We start from the raw sequence: 9,181 nt of genomic DNA, 5'->3' as shown, positions 1-9,181 counted from the left end.
TCACCCTCCCACACTTATGACTGTATCCAGTGCTTGTATAAAATAAACAAATAAATCTGAGAAAAAAAAAAAAAGAGAAACGTGAAACTCAGAATAAGACAAAAATGTACCTAAGTTCACTGGCTATCAAGTAGCAGAACTGAGATTCGAATACACCTCCCCATGATTCCAAAGCAGATACTCTCCTCTGAGTTCCGAAACAAACTATCTGTAGTATTTCTGATGAATGATTAAAAAAAAAAAAAAAGACATGTAATAATTCAAGCATGGCTGAGAGTACTCTATGATGACTTTAAGCAACTATGAAATCACACTTTGAATGGGGGAAGGTTGATATGGGGTACAAAGAACTTACTAATTTGATCCAAGTATTTTTTTCTCTAACAACAAATTCGACAAAACAACTGTTTTAAATTTCTTCCATGCTGAAAAAAATGCTTAATCAGAGAGGCAAGTCTGCAGCAAACCTGTTATAAGCTGATCTTTATAGCCAGTGCCCAACAAGGTTACGATCTACTTTAACACACCCTATACACTTTCTGCAACTCTAGAACAGAGTGTGTGTAAAAAAATGCTTTAAAAATAGCATTGATGGCAAATCCTGTCTCGCACAAATAAAAGCTGAGTAGGCTTAAGCCTACAATTCCCACTTAAAATCTGAGTATCAACCCATTCCTAATGGTTCAATGGCAGCTCCTAGTCAGTTCAATAAGTTTTTATAACATAGGAGGTAAAACAATAAATGCTATTTTTTAAAGATTTATTTATTTATGCATACAAGCACTGGGGTACAGGCCAGAGGTGTGGGGGTAAGAGGATTCACCATAGACAGAGTGGGGAACTGAAGTACACTGCTGAGGGGAGCAGCAGGCGCGGCAGGAGTGGTCTGCTGCGCCATATGGGTTGCTCCATGGCTGGCTGGGAATCAAGCTGGTGCTTCAGTGGCTGCAGATTCCTTCATAGATTGTGTCCTAACCCTTGTGCCACCAGGGAGGCCCAATAAATACTATTATGTTAATAGACAAGGCTTCTTAGAGAAAAAGAGATAACAGAATGAGTCAAGTTCAAATCTGTACTAGAGTTCATGCTACTGCCCAAAAGGTGGAATAATACAGACCAAGTCTAAGCTTGCCACATTAGAACTCACAAAAAGCAGTAACATTTAAAAGTCCACTAAAAGAGGTCCTATTAAAAATCTTCCACAATATTTGAAAATAACTCCTTGATAGTGTAGTGACCTAAATATCCTGAAAAACTAAAGACTACATCATCTATATTGCACAAGAAACCTATGACCCTCAACCAATTTAGATACAGAAAAAAATTTGTATATATATAGAAGCAGAAAATACCTATACCTTGGCTGATGACCTGGAAGGATGGAAATTATCAAATAACTAAAGCACTAGGTGGATTACTGCAAATATATTTGTTTTCTGTCATTCTGAGTGACCCTCATCAGATAAGAGATCACAGTATGGAATGAATCAGTCAGAAGACTATACAATTGAACTATTGCCAGCACAATGTTAGTAAAATGCTCAAATCTTTCCAGATGAAAGAACTACGCAAACACCAAGTCATTCTTTTCTCTCATCTGGTGTGGAAGTGATAAAAACTGAAAATCAACCTTGTGTTGATTCCTCACTTCAATGCACTGACATGTTAATCTAATAGCTTAGTTTTATGGAACAGCTATTTCAAATCAAGAGTTGCACTCCACAAAACCATATTTTACAATACCAGCTATGCAACAGATATAAACAAGTACAGCAAACACATGAATCAATGAGACACAAGAATAAACATGTCCATGTGGCAGAATACTGTTGAAAGAAAAGGAAACAGTAGTAGAAGAAAAAAAATCTCTGTTTAGGAGAATTTATATTCAATCTTCCTCTTTTTAATGGCCTTGAAAATTGAAAGCAGAAAGATATGATACATTACTAAAATAGTAAATATTCCTGTGTGATATTTTGCATAAAATGTGTATATACATTTTTAAACCTCCCATTTTTATAAACATTGAAAAATGAAAAGAAATACTGACACACTTAGTGTTTTACAGAGCTTATTTTAATGTTTTACTTTTGCATTAAGTAGTTTTTGTAAACTATATGTTCTGTTTCAAGTCAGTTAAATAAACTATCTCGCACACACATCCATGAGTACATGTTTTGAATGTTTAAAAAAATGTTTTAACTTGCTAATGTCTTAGGAAGATTTCAGAACAAGAATGTGGATTTAAAATCAGCAACTTAATATTGGTTTCGTTTTAGGACATGTCTATGATGAAGAGGTACTCTTGTGGAATATATATATATGGTCTACACTAATTTCCCAGATTTGACCCATTTAAAGCTAAAGCCTACCATATTGCCAAGAACATCTGGGAAATCATTAATATAACTCAGAAATATAGATGGTCTTACTGCTGCTCCTCCGGTTTAATCTCAAACTATCCCAACTCATGGATGAAGGGAAAAAACAGATTTATTGATTTTATTACCATATTTCATCAATTGTCAGACATTTTTGCATATTTATCCCCACTGAAATTGTGATATCTTTAATATATAGTATCTTAAAATTACCTAGAAGCATTTTTCTTCCTTAATGTCATATAAAATAAATGTGCATGCTACTACTGCTGGCATTTTAAATTAGATGAAATATGATATAGGCAAATTTCACTATTTCTTAGTATAATAAATATTTCAAATTGGTAAGAGCAAAAGATCTGAATTATACTGTATGTTTTTAAAATACGGGTTTATTGGTTTTAACTAGTCTAATAGCAACTTAAAGAAAGAGGAAGCGTAAAGTATGGATTTGCTATAGGGATTCTATTTAAGTAGTAGCAGTAAATATAAGTGTTTAATATTTACCAAAGTCTATTCTATGAACTCTCTATATGCTTTTCTCTTATTTAGTCCTCCGAGCAACACTCTTTGCCAAGGATCTGAAGGGAACAAAAACCTTTTCCATGCTTAAGTTATGAGCACATGGAGAAACAAAATTAACATAAACATAGATGAAAGATCCAAATACTACCTTCATAACTAATAGGACTGATGTGTGAGAAAATGGCTTATTTGCAATTAACAGCACTTATCAAAAAGAAACAGGAGGGTAGGGAAATACTTGTTCCCTGCCAACATGCCAACACTGATGAGGTAGGAATAATATTATTTCAAATAAACAGAAGAGGTATGATGGTATGCAGAGGCCCACTGTCAAATGCTAGACTATAAAAGAATGGCTTCCACTCCTAGGGATCTACCCAAAGGACACAAAAACATTGATTCAAAAGAACACCTCTACACCTATGTTTATTGCAGCACTATTTATAATAGGTAAAACCTGGAAACAACCCAAATGCCCAAAAATAGATGACTGGATCAAGAAGATGTGACATATATACACAATGGAATATTATTCAGCAATCAAAAAAAGATAAACTCATGCCATTTGCAGCAATGTTGATAGAGCTAGAAGGAAGTATACTCAGTGAAATTAAGTCAGAAGGAAAAAGAAAATATTGGATGATTTCACTTAGCAGGAGTAGAGGGGAACCAAACAAGACGTGAGTTTAAAAAAAAAATAGTAACAGTACAAAACACAACAAAGCAAAAACAGACAATTATAAATCAGAGACATACTCCAGGGGAGGAGGTGGGAGAGGGATGTGGGGGAGAGGGAGGAGCACAGGGGACTGAGGTCATGGTGCACAGGTGCCTTGGGGAAGGAAATTCTATGGGAATTCAATCTGAGGGGGTGGGGGAAGCAAATATTGTTTAAAAATGAACAATGATGTAAAAAATAAATAAAAAATGAATGACTTTCCTAAAATCTTATCAACAGTCTCTGTAATCAATTTGTTTAAACTTTCCTTCACCAACAGAACAGAGATGAATTTCACAACTGCCCCTCTCATCACTGAGAACAGTGGGGAAGCTGCTTAACATCTCTGGTCTTTGGTTTTCTTAAAGAATAGAAATAGCACCCATCTTAAAGGAAGCAATAAAGAAAATGACTGATATGTAACATTCTTAGACAAAAATCTAGCAATAGTAATCACTCAATAAATACTGGCCACTAATAAGATGAACCATATTAACTTGCCCTTGTTAAGGCAAAATGGCCAAAGAGTAATGTTTTACAATTCAACCCTCTATGATTTGAAAGAACCACATTTGGCTATCATTTCTGTGTTAAACATGAACTCACTGTGCTATCTTTAACAAAAGAATGTAATAGTCATGAAAATGCTTCATTGCTCTGAATAAAAATGTCAAAATCAGGGTTCCAGCAAAATGAAAAGTTTCTCTGATGCAACACAATTCCACTGAAACACTTCACCAAATGATGGTGTTGTTCTGATTATTAGGTTTTCTGCTCTATTAATCCAGTTAAAGTGGGCAAGCATGAAAATTAAGTAAAGATACTAAATTATCCTTTTGAAAAGTTAACAGCTCTGAATAACCTCTCTGGCTTCTTTAATTTTCATTTCAATGCACTTGTCACCAAAATTACTGAACTTGCAATAAAGCCACCACCTATATTGTAGTATAAAATGTAATTACCTAATTAAATCTAATGAGTAAGCATAACTTTTCAGTTGAATATTTTCAGTGATCCAGATTTATGACAGAAATAAAACAGATTATTGTTTATTTACTTTTTCAAATTTGTAGAAGTAGGATAAAATCATTTTTAAATGTTAGCAATGTACTTATAGATAAGTTCACCTGTTTCATCCTTTTCTAATATTAATTTTTGATTATTTTTAATCTATTAATCTTCAGTTCTATCTTGCAGGTGTTTGGATTTCATATTTCTTTAGAATCTTAAGAAACTGGAAACTATCTTGTTACTTTGATAATCACTTGCCATCTCTGAAAGCTTAGTAAAAGTTTATGCTCACTCTACTTTTCTGTCACAATATTTATCTGATTTTGCTATTTTCATTAATTCCTTTCCCCAAGTTTTACTTGGTTGTTATGGGGCAATGTATATTTTAAATTTACATTCCAATGTACACAATATTTTTTTTTTAAGAATTTCCCATTACTTGTGAGGAGTAAATTCAGAGTTTACTTAATGGAAAGGGACTTCATTTTATGCCTTGTTCCTGGTAATTCTGTTGTCATTAGCCATATTTATACTTTTGAGAGTTAGCTCCAAAGAAAATATTGTACTAATATTCCCCTATTTTGGCTCTTCTAGCTATACACACATTTCTTCTTTCCTAATATTTATCACAACTCATTATGCAATATTTACAAATTAGAAACCTTTGGATATTTATTTATATTCCCAACAGAAATGAGCATAGTAGCAACAAATTTTATGTGTTCAATGCATAGCTGGTGAATGAATTCATTTCTCAAAACATTCCATACAACCACATCTGTTGAGGAATTTTCCCAGTCTGAGTTGTGACTTTATAAGGTGACTTGGGAGTTGGTTTCCTAGAAATGTACTTTCAGAGCCATTTTGAACATAAAAATTGAAAGCCAGACAAATGGGAAATAAAGGAGCAAATAATTTGAACTAAGACAATAATAATTAAAACATAAACATAGCCATGAAAATGTCAAAAGGGAGGTTACTGGCCAAAGTGTGGAAACTGAGACCATTACTTAATGGAACAAATTACCAGGGGCCATGGAGATGATGTGACATGAACAGACAGCCTTACGAGATGCCAAAAGTTAACACTTAGCATGCTTTATACTCTTGCACTGAATGAACGTTAGGCTAATTGGAATAAACATCCATGTATTTTATTTGAGTTAGCATGGCACTGATGACACTGAATGATTTACAGGTGCTGCCATTTGGACATTACAACCATGTTTTTGCTACATAAAGTTGTATCTCTCTATTGAACACTTTCCAATTTTACTGGTTTCTAAGCTCACAGGGGAGATTTTTGGAAAGGATTGTTGGTCATATTTTTAAGTTGCAAAATAGTTTTGAGGGGGGGGCGGTTAGATGCAAAAATGCAACCCAGATATTGGTTCTTTGGAAAAATTCCAGATCTCAAGGCATGTATTAAAAGATTAGTGTTATTTTATCAAACTCTTCACATTCTAGCCAGTTTTCCCTACAGCACAGGACATAGTCAAAGAATTTCCTATAATCAACTTTCTAGAATATCTAACATTTCTTTAGGGAATATGAAAAGACAAATTCAATAAATAAATCACAGTCATTGTAGCCTATTAAGAACTGTTTTGGTTTTGTTTTTTACTTGTTTTGCTGATTCTATAACTCAAAATAACACATGCAAAATAATAACAAATATTATTTACATAAAGAATAGAACCAAAGATCTGCAGAAACCATCTGAACTTTAAACCTCCCCTCATGATAATGTTTTTGGCTTTGAGGACAACTCATGTTTATATACCAACCCTATTTCCTAAATTTCATTAGTAAAACCCATTTCTTCAAATGCTTACACTATAAGTTACAGAAGGGTCACTTCATCAATTTTTTAATAATTTAAATGTATTAACCCAACATGGATTGATTGTAGCACAGTGGAATGTTGAAGATGATAACTTCATAGGTCAAAACCTATATGCAGTATTTTATTTACCCAAACAAAACAGCATGGGTAAAGTTACTCATAGCCTAAAAAATGTTCAAGGGTGGCAAAGGACACGAGATTTTGTAGAACCTGCACACTGTTCAACATTTCTTCCCTCTTTGTTCTCAATTTGCTGTGCAAAGTAAAGTTATTTATGTTCCTTTTACTATGGTTCTTTCTCCACTAACTAAGGAGTTAGCAATTACCCTATGAACTAGTACTATGAGGTCAGTAAATCAGAGGATATGGGTTATTAAGTGGAATTTTAATCCTAAATAATCCAATGACCCTTATCTGTGGTATAGAGACTTTGCACTAGAACAGAGAAGTGCAATTAACTTTCAAAGGACAGATGGCATTAGATTACAAATAACACCACTCTTCTCTAAATAATGCATGGAGGTTAAATCAAAGGACAGCACTATTTTAACCCCAATCTTAAAACAGTCTCTGGAAATCAAATGACCAGATAAAAATACTAGACCACTGTTTAAAATTCATATATTTTAAGAAACCTCTAAATAAAATGGAGTTTAGAGTTGGTTACTTAGGTTGGTAGTATTTACTAGGAGATTATGCAGTTTGTCCTTCTGACTGACCTTTATTTCACTGCATCAATGTGCCACACCTTTGTGTAGATGAGTTCAGACCTGCAAGTTTCAGATCAGTCTGTTATGAGCTCCCCCATAAAGGCATGTTCTCATGGCTCTCTATCCAAACATATATTGAGAACCCATCATATACCAGGCTCTAAGGAGGCCAATGTGAATAAGGAACTCAAATTTCAGTACTTTTCCATCTTTGTTATTAGAAATACAGTGCTACTCATGGAAGTGTAAAGAAGAAACTCAAGTTCAATAGATGGGTGTGGAGTATTGAGTCATCAAAAAAAAAAGCAAATCTAAATAGGCTCAAAAATCACTGCCACTGAGAAAGGGTTCTCCTTATAACTAATGACCTTCTATGGGGCTGTACAACTTGTGGCTCTTTGTGGCTACATTATGGTAAAGATTACTATTATGTTATAGTATCTTTATACATCAACACTGTGCCTGCTGCATTTTTAATTACTTCCTGCAGAGTGACAATATGTTACAACCATTCATTTCATAAATATCCATGAAGCAGCTATGGGCAGAGCATAGTTCAAATGCCATACATAAGGACAGAGAATGCGTAATGAAAAGAGTGGGTCCCTAATTACAAGGAAATTAAATTTAAAGAAGGAAAGACAGAAAAACAACTATGTATTAGCTACTACTCATTATAGGATTATGGAGAGGAAAATATATTTATTTTTATTTATTTATTTTTTTTAATTTTTTTTATATAGGCATGTTTTATTTATTTGTTTGTTTGTTTGTTTTGTTTATACATGCACTGGGTACAGTCAAAAGCACAGGAGGATGAGAGAATTCACCAGAGTCAGAGTGGGGAGCAGAGAAGGCAGAAGGACCGAAGTACACTGCTGAGGGGAGCAGCGGGCGGCAGGAGAGGTCCGCGTGCCATGTGGGACCCTCCTCCGGTGGCCGGGGAGCAGCCGGGGATTGAACCGGCGCCGCAGAGGTCATGGGCAGCTTCGCAACCCAGCGCTCAACCACTGCGCCACCGGGGAGGCCCGGAAAATATATTTATTTGTGGGGCAGATATAGGAAAGCAGTGGCACTGAACTGAACATGTGAAAACAGGCAGATTTTTTTAATTGAATAAAGAGGAAGAATATTCTAGGCAGTGTGAAAATAATAATTTTCATGGAGATGGGACAATACAAGATGTTTTAAGAAAACAGCAAATACTGTATTTCATTCTGGCTGGCTAAAAGCAAATAAAGAATGTGATACTGCTGAGAATGAGCCTCACCCATAAAGGCATGTCTACCTGGCTCCATATCCTACCACATTCTGAGAATCCACCAAATGTTATGTCCCAGGGATGCCATTATGAATATGGAATCCACATTAATATTTTCTCATATATATATTACTGATTGATTTTTTAAGATTTATTTATTTATACATATAAGAACTGGGGTACAGGCCAGAGGTGTGGGGGATGAGAGGAGTCACCAGAGACAGAGCAGGGAACAGAACAGCAAGAGACTGAAATACACTGCTATGGGGAGCAGCAGGTGAGTCAGGAGAGGTCTGCAGTGCCATGTGGGTATCTCCCTGGCCAGTGATCAAACTTGTGCTGCATGTATTGTACTAAACAGGCAATGGTAAATCAAATGGTTCATTCAGCCATACTCCTTAAGGTAAAGATGAGAAAACTAAAGTCAAAGAAGTTTAGTGATTTGGTTGACATCACACAAGTGATTAGTACTCAAATCATGAATGTTTTTCAATAGGGAGTCACAATGATCTGGTTGTTTCTGGAATGTTAATTTCAAAATATGTTATGGAATAAAGTAGAATAGAGAATGTCTGATGAAAAAAAGCAGTCAGAGAGATCTATCAGAGATCAGAAAAATATAATGAGTACTGAAACAGGATGAATATGAAAATGGAAAGAAGGTTATATATAATGATCATGACAGCAAAATTACATGCTATTTGAAATACTTCATATATATATAAAATT

Source organism: Talpa europaea, assembly GCF_964194135.1.
Source record: "Talpa europaea genome assembly, chromosome: 3".
NCBI classification, from domain to species: domain Eukaryota; kingdom Metazoa; phylum Chordata; class Mammalia; order Eulipotyphla; family Talpidae; genus Talpa; species Talpa europaea.
Note: the sequence above shows the minus strand (reverse complement) of the source record.